Raw genomic sequence first — 22,828 nt, 5'->3', positions numbered from 1 at the left:
GTCAGTGGGATTGATGTCAATTCTGTATAACCTGACTGATTTGTTTGTCCCCCCAGCGCTCACCCATGTACTGACCCTTTTGTATCAAATACAATTTGGTTATTGGTTTATCTTTATGCTGGCTGTGTCCTTTATGCTAGGCCTGGTAATTGGCAAAACAGAAGGTAAGGAGGATGTCTCTGACAATTCCTTTTTATAACTGGTTTGAGTAACTATTGCCCTTGAATTTTCCCGTCTGACTCCACTGCCTTGTACAGCTGTGAGTGCCATATTCTGCCTGCTGGATTAAGGAGCAGTTCAGCCTTCTTTTCTATTCTTCTACTAGTTTTGTTGAAAAAGCAGTTCCCTATTTAGTTTCATGCCTTATCCTCCACTTCCCCAACTTTCTCTTCAGACTGAAAAGTCACTGAAGCCTTTTTAGTCTGTCCTCTAAAGGCTCCACCCTCTTGATTATCTTACTGTTATCTGGACCTTCTCTTACCTCCACTGGGGCTTTTTTTGAGAGACAGAGACCAGAACTCCACAAATTACTCAAAATGTGAGTGCATCAAAATTTTGTGTGACAACAAAATTACTACTCCCTCTGTCTTGTTTTCAAAAGTGTTCCTGGTGATGACGAGCATTTTGTTGGCATTTTTTTGGCTGTCGTGGCACACAAAGACAGTGATTTCAGAGCACTCACAGTGAGGACTCCAGGATATCCTCCCTGGGTTTTAACTGACAGTTTTGAGCACAGCAACATGCAGGTATGGTTTAGATTGCTTTTCCCTAAGAACACAACGTTCATTTGTAGTGATATTGACTCGTCAGCTACCTTGCAGCCCACTCGTGCAATCCTGCGAGGTACTTCTGGAGCTCATCACCACTTCTTCTGTATCCTGAGAAGTGAACATTCAGCCCCACTTTAAACAGATATCGGCCCATGGAAGAAGCTCTTCTCCAATCTTATGGCATATAATATTTTTAAGAAATCTTCATGTGGAGGCTTTTTGGAAGTTTTACCATTTTCAGTGGACTCTTACCCTCCCTGAACTGCAGCTGATTTCCCTTTATAGACCCACATTGACTCTTTCCCAACAGCCCCAATTTATTACACACTTGGTGGTCTTACTCTTTACCGTAGACTCTACTTGTTTGCCAGGGAGTTGCACCGTATTATCCAGAGTCTACTCCTTATTATCCTATTTTTTTGTATATGGGAATTAGCTTAGTTATGTCAGTCTTTGGGAAGAGTGACCATTTATAACAAGAGGTTATACACTTTGGTCAAACTTTTATATGAGTTCCTTCAAGACTCTACTCCAGGTGATGTTTTAACATTGATCTGGTTTGTGTAATTAATCTGTATCAGAAGCTAACAGGTAATCACAGATGAGAAAGTGGGACCGATATACATATTTTTCAATGTGGTCTGCATATCCTCTAGGTTGGTCACCTTGGACTTAAGCTGAATACCAGTACATCAAATCTTTCGTAGACACTCATAACACTGGTTATAAATTAATCCAGAGTGAACACGGGGGATTTTTTTTTTTTTTTTTCATTTCAGTACCTAATTGTTCCAAATAAAAATATATTTTAGAGGGATGAAAACCTTTACAGAATTAGCTTGAATTTAGCAGGCGTATTAGCCAAAAATTGCAAAACAGTAATGTGGGAATATTTTTTTTTTTTTTTTTTCAAATGTCAGTGTATTTCCCTTTGACATTTTCTAAATGAAATGTTTCATTTTGGAAATACCAAACTCCTTTGTTTTGACATTCTTCTAAGTTAAACCTTTTCACCCTTAATTTCAAAATGGCAATTTTTTAATTTGAAAAATTGACCTCCATATAAAATAAATGGTCGATCTTTTTATAGTTTAAGTAAGTTGAAGATAATCCAAGCACTTCATTCTGAGTCAAAATAAAAATAAATAGTTTAGATCTACCTGGTGTGCTGTTTTACCTTTTTTTTTTTTTTTTTTTTTTTTTTTTTGTTCTGTTCTACCTGCAATATGCAGGTAGGAGAGTTTAAGAGAAGTCCCTCAGAAAATCTCAAGTAATGTTAGATGACATTACACTGCTTGACACAACTCTTGCGGAGATTGCCAAGAGTATGCTATACAAAAGCCTAATTAGGGGCTAATTATGGATCCAGACACCTTTACATTATGTAAGGCAGGAGCTAGGTCTGGCCGGAGGAGCTGTCAGGACCGTCGTTCCTCACACCCGCTCTTTTCTGGACCTCTGTCAGTGCAGATGAACTGCTGACAACTGAAGTAGTTCCCATCACGAAGCCAGCTTGCCCTCATGATTTTCTCTTTCCGTATCATTCATATGATAATGCCACATAAGGGGAACCGTGGGTTTAATTAGTTATCGAGGTGCGCAGGTAGTAATAACCACTCCTGCTGCATCATCTCTCTGACACTGTTTCCTGTTCCTCTCTTCCCGTCACAGCTGACTGCAGAGTGGGCTACCTATTAATTGGGAGCGTCTCTCTTATTATATTTTAACAATCACATGCCTCCTACTCCCACCTGACTCACTTCCAAAGGTAACCTGCATCTGCAACAGCGCTCCATTTCCGGAGGGATGGACTCTTGATGCCAGAACTTCTCCGTTGTGGTGAGTCAGAGAAAAAGAAGCGTTGGAAGAGGAAGAATTACTTATCTGTACCTTCGGTTAAAGGACAAAGAGTAAAGGAATTGCTGAAAGATGTAATTGCAGAAACGTGTTAGTCATAGAGAGGTGGTTTGTTTGGATGTTTTGCTGGAAAGCATGCACTTTTGAAGTAGGAACTATCTCTAGGAATCCTTGATGTAATTAGTTTCCTGCAATGTCTCCAAAAGGAAAGCAACAAAACAGTTTCGAAGGCAGCCAAACCAGCACAGGACGGGGTTTTTATCACCCAACCTCACACCTCAGCACGCCACACTGAGCTCCTTATTTTAACCACCTCCCAAGAGCAAGCCAGCAGAGTCTACGCTGTTGTTTGTCTCACCCAGTGCGGGTGTTGAGTGAAGATTACGTCCCAGATTTCACTGACCACACTGCCTTGCTCTCCAGAGATGGAGCAAGGAGCCTCCAGTGTTTTGTGTTTTGTTTTTTTTTTTTCGGATGGAAACACGTTCATCAGAAACAGGGACCCTAAACCAGATGAACTCACCCTTGGTTTCCTGAGGATGTCTGTCTCGTGGTTTAGAAACAACGTGGATACTCTGATATTAAACCAGGCTTCTACAGATAGGACCCATCTCAAACCTCTCTCTCTTCTCATTTCTTTGAGCCATGCATTCTACTGAAAGTCAGGAGGACTTTAAAAATTCTCGTTCCTGACAAATCAGGTTGAAATTGTCTGTTGGTCGTATAAGTTATTAAGGAAGAACATGTGAACAGGGAGGGACAAAATAAATGGAATACAAGAAAATAAAGACACACGCCAGGTAATCATCAATAGTTTAAATTTATTTTCCTTCAGGCAAGAACAAGCAAACAGAGGAAGACTTTCTTTGAAGTATCTGGTTGGAATAGTTCAGCTTTTTCAGAGGAAAAGAATGGAAAATAAAATGTTTAATTCATAGTTATGGTATTTTGTCTTAATTTTTTAATTAACCCTTGTCCTTTCCCTTGAAAAAAAAGAGTGGGAATGAAAGAAGTTAACATTGGCAAAATGTAATCAAAATCACTTTGATTCCTCTCCTCTTTTCTTGAATTTCCACGGCAAAAAGACAGGCAGCATGAAGTTTAAAAAGTGAGAAAATCAGCCTCTCAAAGAGAAGTGAAAATGTATAGCTTTTAAAAGCAAAAACAAGCTGCAGAAATCTTCATTAAATCGCTGGTTGAAATGTTTCTCATAACAAAATGGAAAATGTCACAGAAATGAGTGTGATTTATCTAAATGTTTACAATTTTGATGGAACGTGCTTTTTCAATGATTTAAAAAATAAATAAATAAAAATCCATTGCGCTGCTTTCTGTTAGAAAGTGTAATAATAAAACTGAACCCTCTTGAAATCCGAGTGGGAGTGGGACAGTCTGCTTCAGAGAAGATCTTACACACTGAAGGAGGAATTGAAAGGCATTCCTCAAATTACACCATCTGCAAAATTTGCTCGCTTCTTATACTTTGCTGACAAAATAAGACTTGGTATAAATCTAGAAGAAGATAATATGGTTAAAAAAAAAAAAAATTGCCTTTTTTTTTTTTTTTTTTTTTTTTTTTTTTTTTTTTTTTTCTTTTTCTTCCTGCAGGAAACTGGAGGGGAGGGAAGCAGCCAAAACCAGACATGTGTTCTGGTAGACATAAAGTAGAAATTTCAATCAAAGGACCTTGAGGGGAAAAAAAAAAAAAAAAGCAAATATGTATGGTTATATCACCTCAATATCATGTCACATCAAGTAACTGAACCTGGACTTAAACAAATGCTTTTGTTCAAAAAAGGCCGTTCTACCTTGGGAGAGCCTAGAAAAAAATATTTATTGTTTTGTTTAATTATTATGATTTTTTTTTAATGAAATAGCTATGAAGATGGGAGTGCAGAGAGAAACAACATTCAGGTTACACAAGCAAGCTCCATCTTAGAGCAACTGAAATTTTTTTCCACGTTATCCAATGACAGAGGCATTTAGCAGAGAGGTTGGTTCAGTTGAGGAGACGGTTTATCATTAAGCGCATCACTAATAATATGTCCCGGTGCTCTACATTTTTGTAACACGTCCCCATGCTGCAAATCTATTGAGTATCTGAGAAACAACTGTTAGGCTGAAATCTCCCTAGGGATGAAACAGGTCTGAGCCACCTGACACACAGCGAGGCATCCCTCACTCAGGCGTGTGGGCGATCATAAAACACAATGCAGAGATGCTGCATTTTCCCTCTAATCCTCGAGGTCTCCATCTCCTGTTATCTGCTCCAGTCTAACAGATTTTTTAAAAATAAAAAAAATAAATAAAAGCAGCTTGATTTTGATTTTCCTTTCCACCCTCTCCAGGGAAACTCTGTCTTGCTCTGTTCTGCTCCAGCATTTTTATTCCAGTGCTAATACTGAAAAAAAAAGTGGTCTACACATTTGGTATTTCCAGTTGGTAACAACTTAACTGACAGAATCTTTTAGGGTAGAATATTTATTAGAGGCACCGGTCTAGCAACTAGCACACAGCAGCACCATGTATGCGTGATTCTCCCTTCCCCGTTCCCTGAATATCGATCACACTGTAGTTTTTTACATCCACCTTTACCTCTGGTGAGGAAAAAAGCCCATTTACTATCCGTTTGGTTTCTAGGCAGTGGGAATTAGACCTGGATATGTCTCTGTCTGAAGGTGTCACTGTGCGTGGACTGTCGAGGTAGGCTATCAACTGGTTGTAACTCAATATAAACGTGATAAGTGAGGCAGCTGAACTAAGGATTTTTTTGCTGGGGTATGGGGCTAGATCCCAATCCATCCAAGCCAAGGTGTCATTAGCAGAGCTGGGACTTGAACCGACGTCACTGGAAGCCGGTGCCGTTTGGAACATCCTTCCTCTACAAAAGTTAAGCATAGGAAATGCTCAATTCAAACGCTGTTAGCTGAACGCAAAAAGGAAATCCTGCTGCTATCTGTGATTTGCTTTTCTTCTTGGCAGACACAGGCTCTAAGTTCCTGGAGTCTTCAGTTCAGACCCCTACAGAATTGGAAATAAGGGAAAAGGAAAGAGTTTTGTTGTTGGGTGGTTTTTTTTTTTTTTAACATACTTCTTCAAAATGTAGAACTAGATTTGGGAGTTATATGGCAATATGCTAGCTAGATCTGTAATACATTCAGATAAATCCATTTGGAATGGAAAACTAGATCCCTAAGTGGAAAAAAAAAAAAAAGTTTCCTACTTTGTACTAGTTGTTAGGAAATTTCAGGATGGTTGACAATTTCCCCATTGACTTTCAGTACATAACCTTGTGAAAAAAAATCACATAATAGTTCTGCATCTTTGCTGCCTATCACCAAAATAGGGATAACAAAGCTTCCTTTCTTTCACATCCTCTATCTGCCTTCTCATTTGCAAATGCTTAGACATACTGGCAGGCTTTGATAATGTATAAGATCAATTGTCTTTGACAGGGTTTAAGATCAGCCCCTTTTTAATTTTCCTTGATATGTTCTAGATGGAAACAAGAACAACAACAACAACAACAACAAAAACCCCTCCACAAAGAACAAATGACTGAAAACCCCTGAGCCTGTTTTCCAGGAGCTGACATTGTTCTCTGCTTTAAAGGAGCTGAGGCTGCCCTCAGGAAGGTTTTCTCACATTGTCCTCAGTCTAAGGACATATGTATAAGGGAACACATGGTACAAAAGGATCCGAGCTGGCTTTAAAATTAAGCTTCATCAGCTCACAAAATGTGACCTGATTCTGAATGTAGTTGGACTTGTACTGATGAGTGAGAACATCCCTCCCGTTTCTTGTTCCTACTTCAGCAAAGGTGTGAATTTAATGTGAACTCATTAAACAAACTGAACCTCCGCTTAGACATTGCATCTTAACTCCCCTTAGCCTTTGCCATTTCATTTCACTTGTTTCCACCAATAGTTTGGCAATGAGTTTGGGCTCTAAGATTTCCAGAAGGCTTCAGTGAGAAAAATTCATCTGGCATCCCTCTGTAACATCTCTTCTTCATTGGCACGTCCCGGATTCTCAGGAAGATGATTCAGGTTCACTGATCCCCAGGTCAGGATTAAGGTGAAACGACACGAAGGATCTTTCAACTCGCAAACCTCAGCATTTTATTTGCTCATAACAAGTATTGGCATGAAACTTCATTAGGAAACCTTGCAACCTCTGTTCAAAACGTGTCAACAAGTGGTAAAATTTATAACGTACACCAACAAGGCTTGCCATATATGCAGGGATACAAGGATAGAGAATGAGAGAGAAAAAGAGGGAGAGAGAGTGAGAGAAAAAGAGAGACACCAAAAAAATTTAGTATTTTTCCAGTCGTTGGTCCAGCCAATCAAGATGTCCATTTCTGGAGGGGTGTGCTGTGCGGAGCTTCAATGATGTCCTTTTATAATTCCCTGTTCCTCCTCTAGGTGGATGCTTGGAGTCATTAGGCTAATTAGGCATCATGTGCAGTCTATGCTTCCAGATAGGACAAGAGGGAATGGCCTCAAGTTGCGCCACAGAAGGTTTAGACTAGATATTAGGAACAATTTCTTTACAGAAGGGACTGTTCGGCATTGGAGTGGGCTGCCCAGGGCAGGGGGGGAGTCCCCGGGATCCCTGGAGGGGTTGAAGAGTCGGGCTGAACCAGCGCTGAGGGGTCTGGGGGAGTTGGGAACGGTCAGGGGAGGGTCATGGTTGGGCTGGAGGAGCTGCAAGGTCCTTTCCAACCGAGATGATTCTGTGATTCTCTTGGCTTTGGTGCACGTGTAGCTTGTACCTTCAGTCTTCTGAAAATGGGTTGGCAGGTTTAGGGGTCATTAGGGAGTTATTCCCTGCAGACATGATCATCGTCTGATCTTTCTTCTCAGTGCACGCGTGATGAAAATGGCTTTTCTACTGGCTTTTTACAGAGTTGCTCAAGATAGGGAAGTTCAGCCTCAGAAAAGTGTGGTCCCAACTCTGCGGGACCCTCTCTTCTCATGGCATCTTCTGGTTGTTTGTACAACGCCGGCAATTCCCTAGAGAACATCTACTTTACCAAAGTTCTTTGTCAGATGTTTGAGACATTAACCGTGATTTTGTCACTGTCACATTCGTGGGTTGAAGAACCCACTGACCTTCATGGGATGTTGGAAGAGGTAACAATGAAATCCTGCAGGTATCATTCCGTATTGCCAGGCAAAAGCACAACACTACAGCGTGACACACACGGTTCAGTGATCCAGTGATGGTCAAATTTACACAAAGCCATAAAGCTTTCACAGTTTCAGTCTCTTTCATTAATTTCTTCCCATTACTTTCTCACAGAAGTTTTTATGTAACAAGATCCATGGAAGAATATAAGGTATATGAATTTTATTTTTAAATGCCACCTCAGGTCATTTGCAGTCCAGCATCCTAGAAAATCATCTTCATTTGTGCATTTATTAGTGAGATTACTAGCACAGATTAAACACATCATCATCATTTTAAGGAGCAAGCTATAGAAGACTGATGGCATATAGCTGCTTTATTATTTTCTCAGCTCTTTCATAGGGCTCTGTATTCCTTCCAAAGCTTTTCCATGTACTCTGGATCCTCCATTGCAATGTCTCTATGTCCTCTCATCTCTTACACAGAAACAGAGTCAAATCTTCTAATGGCCTGTTTCTACTTGTTGTGCCACCAGCCAACACGGCAAAATGCTGCCTGTGCTGCAGCGAGCCAGCCCTCCGCTGTGTTTAATGTCCAGCTGGACCCTGTCTTTTGGTTGTGAATCATGCCAAGAGTTTCAAGTGGACAAAGCCAAAAGCCTTTGCAGGAGATGCGCATAACCTACAGAATTAGTCTATTGTAGGATTTAAATACATTTAAATCTTCTGCTATTCTATAAAATTTAGTTGAACTTGGCAAATGGATGCAAAGATATTCAGGGAGATGGAGGATGATGGAAAACTGAATGTGAGCCAGCAATGTTGTGCTTGCAGTCCAGAAAGCCAAACGCATCCTGGGCTACATCAAGAGCAGTGTGGGCTGCAGGGTGAGGGAGGGGATTCTGACCCTCTATTCTGCTCTTGTGACACCCCCCTGCAGTGCTGGGCCCAGCTCTGGGGGCACCAACATCAGAAGGACACGGATCTTCTCAAGCGGGTCCAGAGGAGGGCATACGGATGATCAGGGTCTGGAGCCCCCCCTGTGAGGACAGGCTGAGAGAGTGGGGGGGTTCAGCTGGAGAAGAGAAGGCTCCAGGGAGACCTTAGAGTGGCCTCCCAGGGATGAAAGGGGCTGCAGGGAAGGGGGGAGGAGGGATGCTATCAGGGGGTGTAGGGATAGGACGAGGGGTAATGGTTTTAAACTGCCAGATGAGAGATTTAGATGAGATCTAAAGAAGAAATTCTTGACTGTGAGGGGGGTGAGGCCCTGGCACAGGCTGCCCAGAGAAGCTGTGGCTGCCCCCTCCCTGGAAGGGTTCAAGGCCAGGTTGGACGGGGCTTTGGGCAACCTGGGCTGGTGGAAGGTGGCCCTGCCCGGGGTCCCTTCCAACCCAAACCATTCTGATTCTATATACAGCAAGATGGTACAAGATCAGGAATTCAAACTAAAGATGAAGAGATAATGGGATTAGAAGGAACATAGATATTCAGGTTGTGAGATATAAAGATCTAACTGTTGACCTTCAGGAAGCCACTATCCTTAGGAGGGGATACATTATTTAAAAGCTATTTCCAGTTCGGTTCTTTAACTTTCAGCTCAGATATCTGGATCCAGTCACTGCAGAGAGGAAAAAGAAAAAAAAAAAAAAAAAGGGGGTGTGGATGGCTGAATGGAATAAATTCATTCATTTCTGGTCTTCTATTTCTTACCAAGGTTTTGTTTTACTGCCAGATCAGGTGAGTTGCAAATTGACGCCCAAGGAAACTGTTTGTTTAGTGCTCCTTGAAATTGATATGGGATGCTGATAATGAAAGTTGTCATTGGATGATGATGAGATTCTGTCATCTGTTTTCCTCTCAGGAAGAAGAACAGGTTGAGACATACCATGAATTTTATGCCAGAGTCTCTAAACAGATCTGTAGCTCGTCACAGACCCCTGTGGGGGACAAATATTCTGCTTGATGATGGTGCATTGTCTCCACTCACTGTGAACTCCAGCTGCATAAGAGGATGACATTTTCCTTCCTCTGGCTCACCCCAGTTCATCTCATTCCTGATATGTTTGCAAGCAGCTTTAAAAATTCCCGGAGTTCATCACCTGCCTCTGATGGATTCTCCAAGATAAATAACTCTCAGATGATTATGTTGACATTTGAGAGAAGAAACAACCTCTCGGTACCCTCCCCATGGTGCTTCTGTTCACATTTGAGCATTCCCGGGAGCGGACTGATTTAGAAAAATGCACTAATAGGAAACATTTTCACAAAGGAGGGATCAAGGCCCGTTGCTGTAGCCCTCAGCCATGCAGAGCAGTGTGACCCAATGTGCTTTGCCTAGAGATGTAAAGGCTGAGTGGAAGATTATGTCTTGAAATTGTTCTGCACCAGGGGGAATGACTCACTGTGTAAAAGTTAAAGACCTGTTAACTGTCTGGACTCAATTCCAGAGGATTATTTACCTCACCGGGGCACTACACACTTTCCTCAGACTGGTTTTAAAATATTTCCGGTAACATGCTTTCATCATCTCTGCTGAGAGCATCCTTTTGGCTGACAATATAAAGGTTCTTGATACTGCCCAGGTGTGGGAACTTTGCATGGATAAACCAGCCACTTTTAGAGAATACAGGAGAGAAGTTTTGCAATAGCAGTGTGATGGACTGCACTTTTTGTGCCCATTAATATTTGCTAGCGTAGTGCACAAGTCCTGTCGGGTGCTTGACACTGTAGACATCATCAGCAGAGCCATCACCTTTGTACCCCACATTCCAACAAACTCTCAGTTCTTGTCTGAGCACATATATATCCTTGGGAAGTAAATATAAGGGAGAGAAAGGGATAGCTTGATGTGAAAAATATTTGTCCAATGCCTAGGAAAGTCGCTTGAGTTTTATACCAGCCAAGATCAATTTCTTGCCAGAGGAATTTGTGTAACTCAGAGTCAAGTATCTGTTGATTTGGGGTTCATCATACAATTCCAATCTACTGTTCAGGAACCATTTTACAACTACAATGAATTGAAGTTGTCTCCGGGCACGGGTCCTGCACAAGGCTTAACTTCACATCCTGGTCAACATGGAGCTGACCTTCTTATTTGCTTTGTAATTTTACCTTGTCTTCACTCAACTACATGGGGTAAAACTTTTCTTTGGATCATGCCTGGGGGCAAAAGATGAGTTAATGATGCACTTCAAGGTAGAAATAAAGCATCAACAGCTCTCGGGTGGGCTTTTAAAACATGGTGACTATCATTATTTATGAATCAACCTATTCTCCTAACTCATATCTTACACAACATCAGTCTCAAAGAAGCCTAGATGGGAGCCTCAAAAGGCATTGGCAAGTCTCCACCAAAATTGATCCAAGTTTCTGCAGAAGGCATCGAACTCTTCCAGAAGTCTGTATTTTCACAATCAGGTTTTGTCCCATGGGGCTGTTAGACTTCTGGAAGTCTTCCAGTGGGCAAGATGAGAATAAGTGACTTCAGAATCACACATACTAATATGAACCCCAAAGCCTGAAGCCTGAACAAAGAGTTAGTGTTCCTACCTTGCTACGGCACCCTTACCAAGTCTTTTGAGAGGCTACTGCCACTGTATGACAATAAAAAAAATAAAAAAATAAAAAAAAAATAATTTCAAAGTAGGAAGGGACGGGGAGCAATAAAATGGGTGACTGACAGTGGAAAAGCTTAATATTTCCCCTCAACTCCTAAGAAATAGAGGAAAACACAGGCAGATAATCAGTTAGTTAGTTAGCCTTCCTCCCAAGAAGGAGGACCAGTGACAGACAAGACTAATCTGAGGGATACCAAGGAATTATGGTCCCATTTCTTTGGTTAGATGCAAGTAGTTCAGATTCCTTGCACAGTGTATTGGGCACTGATGGAGTCCGAAAAGCCTACAGTGTGCTTCCTCTGGTCAGGGACTGGCACTCAACACATACATCTGTTTTGGTGGTCTCGGTATTAAGTTTGCCTAAGACTTGTGCCAGAATTGTCATAAGGTTTAATAAATACTCCTGTGGAACTGCTGCTGAGAAATTGCAGGTTTCAGCTCGAAAGGAACTACAGTGTCAAAAGAATGGTCTGTCTCAGGGCTCAGATCTAGCTGAGCTTCTTCACAAGTTACTATATATCAACTCTTGGCAATGGACACAGTGGCCAAGCCCACTGGTTGCTTTACTAAGTAGTTCAGAGATCACTCAGGTCTTAACAGTGATGTTCATTAGCATAGGACTGGTCTTTCAGCACTTCTGGAAAAAAGAAAGGAGATGTCTTAAGACTGAATTCTCAACCTTGTTTAATTTCCTACACCTCCTTCCGAAAGAGTTGTTTGAAGTCCCAAACTACTTGGAGTGGACTTAGCTGCTTGCAAACAAGTGTTGGTGATTACCCGAGCTTCTGAAAGATCCTGCAGGCTCATCAGCCATCCCTCAAGGCTTCTTTGCCTGGCAGGGACATATGCACTGTAGGTGTTGAAGGATAGCTTTAATCTAGATAGTTTTTTTACGGGATCTACACTTTTCTAAGTGACAATCCAGTAAGATTTCGTTAGGATTCCTAATTAAAAGCAGAACAAGAGGAGATCCCAGGGGAAGGTTTTTTTTCAAGCAAACATGGGTAACACTACAGTGACAACACCTCGCTGGAGCTGATTGCATGATCGTCATGATGCTAAAAACTAAAGTGCAACGACGTATTGAAGAGACTTAAGATGACATTATTTTGGGCAATTCATTGATGCTGAAGGGAACTGTCCCATAGAAGAGAAAAAATCCTGAACATAGACTAGATAAAGCTGCCCAGAGATTGAGCTTTCATGTTAACACCCAAAGAGCTGTTTCTCAGACACTTCTACCCAAACAACACGAAGTCTTGCAAACTTCTTCATAATTTTGTGAAGTGGCAACAGGATGAACCCAATGGTTATGGATATGTGGTTGAAAGGTGATGCCAACAGTCTCAGATTTTATTTCCCAGGCTGTCTGGGGATAAAGCTCCATTGCTCTTGCCTTTGTTGTTATAGCCAAATGCCTATTGTGGTCAAAAATCATCGGGATAAGGAGGCTATTTCCCTTCTGGATGTCCTCAAAATGCCTTGTTTTGTTACTGAATGGTTAAATATTTTATGTCACATGCTTGGCTTGACCGTCTGTATAAATAGAATTGCTGAATGTATGTGTGCACCTGTGAGTGTGCATATGCAGAAAATCTGGGAGGACCGTAGCGTGAGGTGTAATATGCAGTTGGACCCAGGAGGGTGAAAGAAAACTCCCCGAAATTAAAAACACGCTCACTTGAATCATTTTCTATAAGACTACTTATTGCTGTTAAGTCCTCATCCAATCAATACATCACTTTAAAGAATGACTTTTTTTTTTTTTCATATGTTGTTAAGTCTAATTAAAAGGAATTAGTCACGAGAGTGACAAATTTTAAGCGAACTACAGAATTACTTCGTGTGGCAATTATTAGATGTCAAATGCGGCAAGAGTTTTAACCAAACTGGCGAATTCAGCAAAAGTAATGTCTTGGCATCAACATTTTTACTTCAAATTAAGTAATTTGTTATTAGGGGTATTCTTTTCTTTTTCTCAAATAACTTCTTATTCTGTACTTTCTTTTTATTAGGACTAGAGAATAAAGAAATTGTATAATAGTGAGTAATAAAATCTGTCATTCTTGTGAGTAATGCTTTGTAATTAGAAGAAATAAAAGTAAAGTAAGTACAGTGGTGTGTGGCGTGCAGGGCTGGGGGTGTATTGTTGCGTTCAAAGGTTTTTTTATACTAATAATGATGCTGAACTTTAAACGCTTGAAGGTTCTGCTTGAATTAGCATCCAAAAGTGCAGAGGTTTATCTGTACTTTCAGTTCCACGTGCTGCCGCAGCTATATAAATCTTGCACACAGAGAGGGCTGGGATGAACCCAAATCTTTCATCGCTAAAGATACCAGCCGCAAGCATGAGAGCTTTGGGGAGAAATATCAGCTGCTAAAACCTGACTTTGCAATCCAGACGCTAGATGGCTGAGTTCCCCCCTCAAATCCTCATGGACATGAGGTCGTGCTCTGCAACAGGCACCAGTGGGATTTACCATTTCCCTCTTGGGGACTGTCAGTTGCCCAGAATTGACTTTTCTCACTCTTATTGTGCGTCTTTTGCTGCAGAAGCACATGGAAATGCCGGTTTATTGGACTAGAAAGGTTTTGTTTGAAATCTGTCAGGTCCCATGAACTTTGATCAAGTCCAAGGCTGCGTTTCAGTGTGTCCTCGGAGCCGGTGAACGGCGTTTTTCTCACATTTAGTTGGTCTTTTGCTGGGTTTATCCATAGGAGGGTGTTTGGCTGTTGTACCCTCTCCGGCTCTGAGAGCAGATGGCTCTGATGGGGCTGCCCCAGAGCTGGGGATTTTGGAAGATGGATATTTCCCAGCCTTGGGTAGTGAGACGGAGGATCTGTCCCAGAGCTGGGTGTGCTGGGAGCCACCTGCAGCTGCTCACTGAAATTAGCATTCTCATTAACTAGCATTTAATGGGCTTGCTAATTGCCAACTAGTAATGAAATGCACAAGAGTGTCAAATTTGCTGAGCAACTTCTGGGATCTGGGAACTTTCAGTTCCACGGAAATGAGGGAGGATCATTTTCGTTTTCTTCCTCATTTAGACAAAGAACATCTCTTTCAAAAAGATCAATAAATCCTGCTTTTCAGCCTGACTCTTCTGTCTATCGCTGTCCTAGAGATTCCGGGGAACGTTGAGTCCACACCTCCACTTTTCAATTACCCTGAAACATAATTACTGCCACTTTTTTTTGGAAATCATCTCTTATTTCAAGGCTAAATTCAGCTAACATCAATTCCCAGTTATTTGATTTAGGAATGCTTTTTTTTTTTTTTTTCCTTGTAAGACTCGAAACTATAAAAGTTGCCCTCCTCAATATCTCAGATATTCTATTAAACCATGAAGAAGTACACAAGAAATCTACTTCTTATCCACTTTAATAAACTGCTCTGATTTTACATCCTACGGCTCATATAATGTAGCCCTTTCTTTGAAAACCATAGCTTGCACTATTTTAACACTTTTCTCCAAGTGAGGGTGGGATGTTTTATTTTAGTAGCAGTCTCCATTACACAGCATGCAGAGACATGATTTCAATAAATAATAAATCAAATAAGCCTATTTTTTTTTTCAGGATTGTCTTTGAGTTTTTATTAGAGGATTTCTTAAGAACTTCTGGTACATCTGTTTCGATGTTTTCTAGGAGCTACTCAGCTTTCTAATCCCTTCGGTTTCTCTGTTTCTAGACATGAAAAGAACCTTTTTTTTATTTGGCTTTCTTCAGTGCACATTGACCATGCAGTGTCATGTTTGGTATCTTTGTAATTAGTAAGTTATCCTCCTTAGGACTGATTCCATAATCATTCTTCTGCGTGCCATCTTTGGCTACAGAAAGAAATCAACAGAAGTATCATTTATATATCAGTGAAAGAATAATATTGAATAATCCTCACTCATTTTTTTTTATTTTTTTTCAGGGTGACTGCAGTGAAAAGATACAATCCCCTTAAATTCTTTCCCTCCCCATTCAAAATAGCATTTAATGTCCTGAGACAGGTTTTAATTGATGTAGGATGTGCCTTTTTGTTTCTTTGTCCGGCAGCAGCTTCAATCCAGAAGGCACATGGTTATAATCCAGTGAAGCCAAAGTAGGTTATATCATCGTGATATTCTTTATCAACCAGACATGAAATCTCCTTGAAAAGATAACGGGTTCCTTTGACAAGACCTACTTTCCAGAGAAAAAAAAATGTCATCTGGTGTTGCAGCGATATTTTTAACTTTAGATTTATTTTTTTTTTTTTATGAAGCTCTGAGTTAACAGTGATTTTACTTGCTGAGGATCAGTCTTTACAGTCCAGCATTTAACACCTGTAAGTATCCACAAGCCCTCAAGACCCTTGAAATATTCCCAGTTTTCCAAGTTGTGTTAAAATTAATGCAATCCCCAAACCAGCTTCCAACACTCACTAGATTTGTCTAAGAAGGCGGAGTATCAACTTAGGTGCTGCAGGAGTCCTCAGATATTTCATTGCAACGACTGCGGCCTCAATTGGTAGAAATGTTTAGAGGTCAGCTTAAGTCTGTTGGGACATTTACTGGGACACGCTAATATGGGTGCGCTGGGAATGTGTATGCAGCTGAAGTATTTTGGGTATAGGCCTGGGGATCACAAACGATGGGAGAATTTTTCTGCATCCTGGTGTTATAGTCCTTCTTCTTCTACACAGAAGAATTTATGGCTACATTTTGTCGGACCAAATGTGTGTCTAGGCAGTATTGTACTCAAACAGTGGCTCACACATCATGCTTAATAAAATGTAAAAGACAAAATTATACAGTTATTTTCACGGTATGTTCTCTAGAGATGGGTGGCTGAGGAAACGCTGCAGCCCGGATACTTGAATGTACTCTGCAAACCCAAGAGTTGGTTATTTTCTGCTCCCATGTCCCCAGGATCCAGAAGGCAGAGCAAAGGTTAACTGCTGTGCCTCTTTCACCCCTCTCACTTGGGCATGTGCAGAGAGAGATGCAAATTTCTTATCGACACATTGGAGCTCCGAATTCCTTAATCTGTTTGCCCTTTCTGCAGCAGTAGCTCCATTTGGTAAATAACCTGGGGAGGGGAGCAATGAGAGTAGTGAGGCCAAGCAAAGTTATTATGAACCTGTGGAAATGTATGAAGGAATGAAAGCGTGAGATGGGAGAGGAAAAAGAAAAAAAGAATGTCCCAGGGGTACATTTCATCGCTCAGTGGGTGTCAGGGTGAATAAGTTACAAATAAACTGTCATCTTAAGAGCTACCAGATACTGATGCAAACAGAAAGTTAAAACAACAGCTCCTTCAAATATTAGAGGCAGAAGCTTTTGGTGTTTAACTGCACCTGCGGTCCTGAAAATTGAGTTGAGTCTGTGCTTTGGCAGAGACTTCACTGCTGGATATTTCATATTTTGCTTGTTTTAAGAAATTTTTTTTTTAGGTCTTGATTGCCTCTGTTGTGACTATACTGGCTTGAACAGATTTCCATAAGACTCTTGCTGGTAGATTTGTGGAATTGGAAGGTCAGCTTAATGTGTACCAGCTTGTGGGGACCATCCACACCGTTTGCACACAAATATAGATTTAGTTCAAGCTTTGAAAAGAGAGAGCTGAACTTCAGGTTGCAGTATGTGTTGTTCCATTATGAACTCCGTTTTTACGCTTTTCCCTATGTGCCCATTACTGGCTACTGCCATGACATTTTCTTCTCCAGTGACACCGTTTTCTTCTGTGATGACAAATTTCCAGCCTTTAGCAAAAGTTTCTCCTAGGTATGCATGTGAACGCAGACACAGATGTAAATCAGATTTAACCTCAAGCTTTCTCCGCTCCATTCAGTATTTGTCTGAGGGCTGAACTTCCATCTTGGCTTGCTCAGGAACACAGAGCTCAGTATGCTCCAACACCTTATGCACAAATACCCAGCGCTACAGAGTTTGGCTAATTAGGAGAACCCTTGTCCAAGTTTGGGAGCAGGATTTGACAACCTGAAGTTAAATGTAGGAGGATGTGGCGCCCATGGTCCCAAGGTTTCATTGAACATAGAATTATTGAACCCTGGGAGTGGGAAAAATGGAACAGATGGGCTTATTTCCAGATTTATAATGGTTCAGGCAGCACATTTCATCCAAGTCTCCACGCTGGTTATATTTGCTAATTAAAAGTAGTTCCAGGCAGATAAAGAATAGCTTATATGCTTGCTAGCACAAAGGAATAGATTATTCTTTTTGACTGTGCTGAGTACCACAAGAAGGACAGGTTTGCCCTGCAGGAAAAAAAAAAAAAAAAAAAAAAAAAAAAAAAAAAAGCATTTGGGGAAAAAAGCTTCCTAACACTAAAGTTAGTGAAATGGTGAAATAGATTGCTCAAGAATTGCAGTGTCCATCACCAAAGGCCTCCGAGATCAGGCTAGACTGATTTCTTTTGGGAACGAGGAAGGCCCTGTAAACAAGCAAGTAGAGACAAACACCTTCATAATTTTTGGCTCTCAGTTTTAGGTTAGATGAAAACTGGTCTGCAAAATAGAGTCGTATCTCACTTGTTATTTATTGAGGCTGAACAAAGAGAGGAGATCTCCATCAAATAAAACCTTCAAGGTTAAGTTGAATGTGCCAGGCACCACTGAGAACAAAAAAGTTTGGGCTTTTCCGTTATTCCGTAGTGCACTGTAGGCACGAAATTGGATTTTCTGATCTGAAGCACAGAACAGAAGTTACTCTTTAGGCTGTAAAATCCCCCTATCTGAGTTAGAGGAAGAAAAAAGATTCTTCCCCCCAAAAGCATGGTCTTGGATTTGTAAAGACCAAACAACCCCATCCAGACAGCCCTCAGGGATCTACTTTTCATTAATGAAAAGGATACCTACTCTTATCTATTTCCATATAAATTTGAATGTGCAAACTAAACCCTTCCCATCCCCTCAGACGAGATTCTGATATTACCTACTTTGCCTGTGAAATGTGGATGTTTTTCTCCCTCATCTGCTGTGCGCATAGCCTGTGCTCTACTTAGAAGGGAATCAGAAAGAGAGGCGTGCATGCACGTCTGTAAATCTGCTTTTCAATGGCAGAAATCCCGGTTCCTGAAGCACCTCCAAGTCCACTCCATAAATCTCTGCCGGGAATTCGATCTCCACAGAGCACGACTTTTTGAAATGATGCACATTAAAAAAAAAAAAAAAAAAAAAAAGTGGGGCAACCCATCGTTATTTTAAAATGTCTTCTTGGTACCTTACTGACTCGCTATCGTATTTTCTGCAGCTTTCACATCACTAGCTGACCAGACAATTTATTAAGGACTGTGTGGGGAATACCGAAACGAACCGCTAACCACTCTGAATATTGATGTTCAAGAGAGTAATAGGCTTCGGGATAATTTCCAGAAGTGGGAAACTTTATTAGAGTTTGTATAAAAGTAACATGAACTCCATTCAGATCCCGTGTCTTCGCTTCTGATAAACGCATTTGCAGCACAGACATTAACCTCCCTAATATGAGAGCTGTGTGGGAAAACAATTTATTATTTTTCTCCTGGTCTTCAGCATTTCTGGGAAAGAAAAAAGCCCGATAGCATATTTTGCATAGAGTCTGATCAAACATTGTTTTTCTCTGGTAGACTGAAAAGTAGATAATGCTTTCACTCAAAGGGAACCTTTCACTTCAGTGCTCGGTTTTTGATTTCTCTTAAAAATTACTTCCGATTGAACAAATGTCATTTCCAATCAGAAGTCAAAAGATTTTATTTTTTAATGAGACGCTTTATCTCTTACAGATTTTGTGCTTCCTGCTCGTTTTTTGTTTCTCTGTCTGACACCCAGTAATTTATGAAACTAACACAAACTTGGGAATAATTTTGAATTTACCAAACATGCATTTTTCATCTGTTCCAACCCAAGGGTTTAGGTATAATAGAATCATTTACTGGGAAGAGTGGCTCTGATTTGGACCTTTAAACTAAGTGCTCTTTAGAGCTGTGACCTCCACATCACTCTGTCTGGCATATAGTATTGGGACTTTAAGAGCTACTACGTTATCAAATAAAAAATAAAAAATCTCTATTAATTGCCATTAAAGTTAAATTTCTTGCCATGTTAAATTGAACTGAGGAATGAAAATCTGCAATATTTGCTCTGCCCTTAGTAAGTTCCAATAGGTCTCTGATAACTGCATCAGAAATCTTGCTGCGACATATCCTTCATCCAGTGATCTCTCTGCTAAATTTGATTCTTTAATTACGAGTCTTTTCATCTGTGGAGGTGTAAATGGGCACTCAGCCACTGCTGGGCAAGAACTGAAGGGGGGAAGATGGGGGGAAAAGGATCGATAGGACCGTAACTTGCACATACACGACGTCACAAGGATCATGTATACACGAGCTATACTCCAGGGATGTGATGTGACTCTCGAGGATCTTTCGGGTTCACATTTAAGCCAGATGACTCAACTCACAGGAGCAAGTTGGCTACACTGTCGTGAACTCCAGCATTACGACCATGAATAAACAGTTTGTACTCCACTGCAGCCAAAATCTACAGCTAAAACCTAGTTTTTGCAGCTACTTGTCTTTCATACATCGCCTTTCTGGTTCAACGTGTCCTTAGCTCTACCTGTGTCGAATGAGCTAATGCCAAAGAAGGGTCGCTTGGAGTTTCCTCTAAATACAAATTTATGTTCTGTGTCAGCTTCAATAAAGATCCCGTCATCTGAATTAGCAGTTGATTTTGTTAAGCAGAACGGACTCAAATCCACAGCCTCTTAACCCAAAACATCCCTACAAGTGGAAAAGACATCGCTGAAGAAACAGCCTTCAAGTTGACGTGTTAAAATCCTCAGAGCTCTCTCTTTTTTAAACCCCAGGATTTCCCAGGGCAATACAGCCCTAAAAGAAATAATGTCTATTGCTATTTCTTGGTAAGTTTGTGGTGTCTCCTCTGAACAAAGAGGACTTCTCCAGAAACAGAACTGTCTGCCGTGATTTTGGTGTCCTGGAATGTGCCTGGACTTCTACAGGCAAACTTATAGCACCAGACTTCTGTCCTGTAACAGGGGAGGAAGGCAGTCACCACAGTTACTTGGTGGCAGCTGACCAACTTTAAGTGAATGTGGTGGAAGGTGTCTCCAGATCACTAACTACAAGGGTGAGTTATAGTGAAAATTCTCCTCAATGAGGAGGAATTCACTGTCTACGTGAAACCATCCACTACATGGTGTTTGTCCTGTGCTGATCATCTGTAGTGCCTCTCCAGTCAACAGACAGAAGGGACTCCATGAGAAGATTAACGCTTTCATAGCAGTGGTCTCCATGCTGACCATAATTTGCACATTCTAGATGCCAGTCCTTTCCCATCAAAAGCAATAGCTCAGTGGTTAAAGCACTCATGGGGCCTTTGTTCTCCAAAATCACAGAATCACAGAATCATCTTGGTTGGAAAGGACCTTGAAGATCATCCAGTCCAACCATTAACCCAGCACTGACAGTTCCCAACTCCCCCAGACCCCTCAGCGCTGGCTCAGCCCGACTCTTCAACCCCTCCAGGGATCCCGGGGACTCCCCCCCTGCCCTGGGCAGCCCATTCCAACGCCCAACAGCCCCTTCTGCACAGAAATCCTTCCTCAGAGCCAGCCTGACCCTGCCCTGGGCAGCTTGAGGCCATTCCCTCGGGGCCTGGCACTGGGGCCTTGGCTCCAGAGACTCATCCCCCCTCTCTGCCCCCTCCTGGCAGGGAGTTGCCGAGGGCCAGGAGGTCTCCCCTCAGCCTCCTCTTCTCCAGACTGAACCCCCCCAGTTCCCCCAGCCGCTCCCCAGCAGACCTGTGCTCCAGACCCTGCCCCAGCTCCGTTGCCCTTCTCTGGCCACGCTCGAGTCATTCAATGGCCTTTTTGGGGTGAGGGGCCCAAAACTGAACACAATAGTTGAGGAAAGTTAATTAGTCAATAGTGATGCACCTGACTTATCCTGGTCAAGGATACAGTCATCCTATGGCTAGTGACTGCTTTTGGATAGTGAAAATGTCTTGAAGAATTCTGTCCCAGAGGCCAGCCAACTCACCCACAGCCTGGGAGGGTGAGTCTAGAGTGTTGTACTGCCCCAGGTGCACTTACCAATACACGTTCTCCAGACCTGGACACCTTCTACAAGTGCTCTATTTCACCACTTGGCTATAACCAAAATCCTCTGGTTTTTCTGTTGCATTAATGGCTGTCAAAATGCACCAGTTAAAGTATTTACCTATAGAAAAGATCTCCCCTGTCATGATTCAGGCTGTTGGCATGCCGGGAATCATACGGTCTCCTCCGTACTCTGACCCTGCAATGTTCCTGCACCAGAAGGAGCTGAAAAAAACATTTAGGTGAGAACTGGAAGGCATCCTTGATCCAACTTCTCGCCGGGCTCTGAGTTTTACAGATTCATCTCTTGTTTCTGTCCTAACACACCGGGTATAATTAGACAACCCCTGAGCTAACAGTGTCTGCTAGACTTGCTGAAGATGCAGAGGGAAACACTTGTCAATCACCCACCAGGAAGGTTTGCCCTCACAAAGCAAAACGGTGTGCCATGACCTACATTGCCTGCACCCACCTACACCATGTGTGGGCTGCGTCTCCTCCTGGGGGAAGCCCAGCAGCTGCGTGTGGGTATTATTCCAATTAGATTTTATGTTGTCAGTGTGAGTGCGATGCGGAGACGTGCGGGCTTGTCCTGCACGACAGATTTCTGCCAACAAAAGAGACTCCCCCCGCTACTGGGAAAATATCATCTATCTGCAAATCTGTCCACAGCTTTACAGATATTTGTGCTGTTCCACCGAAAGAGTAATTTATATTTTTAAAATATATATATATATATCTGCTTCTAAGCATCTCTATCCCTCTCTACATACAATATTCAGCTGGCATTTTCCAAACTCAACCACTTAAGCAACAGAAGGGCTTTTAAACAGAAGGTTGTGGGTTTTTTTGTTTTTTGTTTTTTTTTTTGTTTTAATCCCTGTGTGTCATTAGCTAACAGCCTGTATCTTTCTAGCTCAGGAAGAAAAAAAAAAAAAAAAGCTCTGAGATGAAACCCCAGTCCCTTTCTCAGCAGGAGATTGTCAATTTTGTGTTGCTAAAAGGCAAGTGAAGTGAGAGAGTGGACTTCCCCTGCCCACACCACCCAGAATGAAAGGTCAACGCTCCACAGAGCCCACAGCATCCTCCCTAGGTATGGTAGGTCATACCCAGAGCTGCAGAAACAACACCCAGACAAGGATGTGGCCTGAAATCCCAGAGTTCTTCACCGTTTGTGGGTTTCACCACCCAGGGGAGATGCCAGCGGTTGTTGTCCACGTGATCTGACAAATCTTCTGGCTCTTAGTGTCTTAATGGACACAACTATCTGCTGATAATTTTTGCCTGCATTAGGATGGTGGGAAAATTAGGGGTTTTTTACATCCTGGAGTGATGTTGAGAAAAAAAAAAAAAAAAAAAAA

The sequence above is a fragment of the Athene cunicularia genome (assembly GCF_003259725.1).
Source record: "Athene cunicularia isolate RWA chromosome 2 unlocalized genomic scaffold, athCun1 chr2_part1, whole genome shotgun sequence".
NCBI classification, from domain to species: Eukaryota; Metazoa; Chordata; class Aves; order Strigiformes; family Strigidae; genus Athene; species Athene cunicularia.
This window is presented reverse-complemented; position numbering follows the sequence as displayed.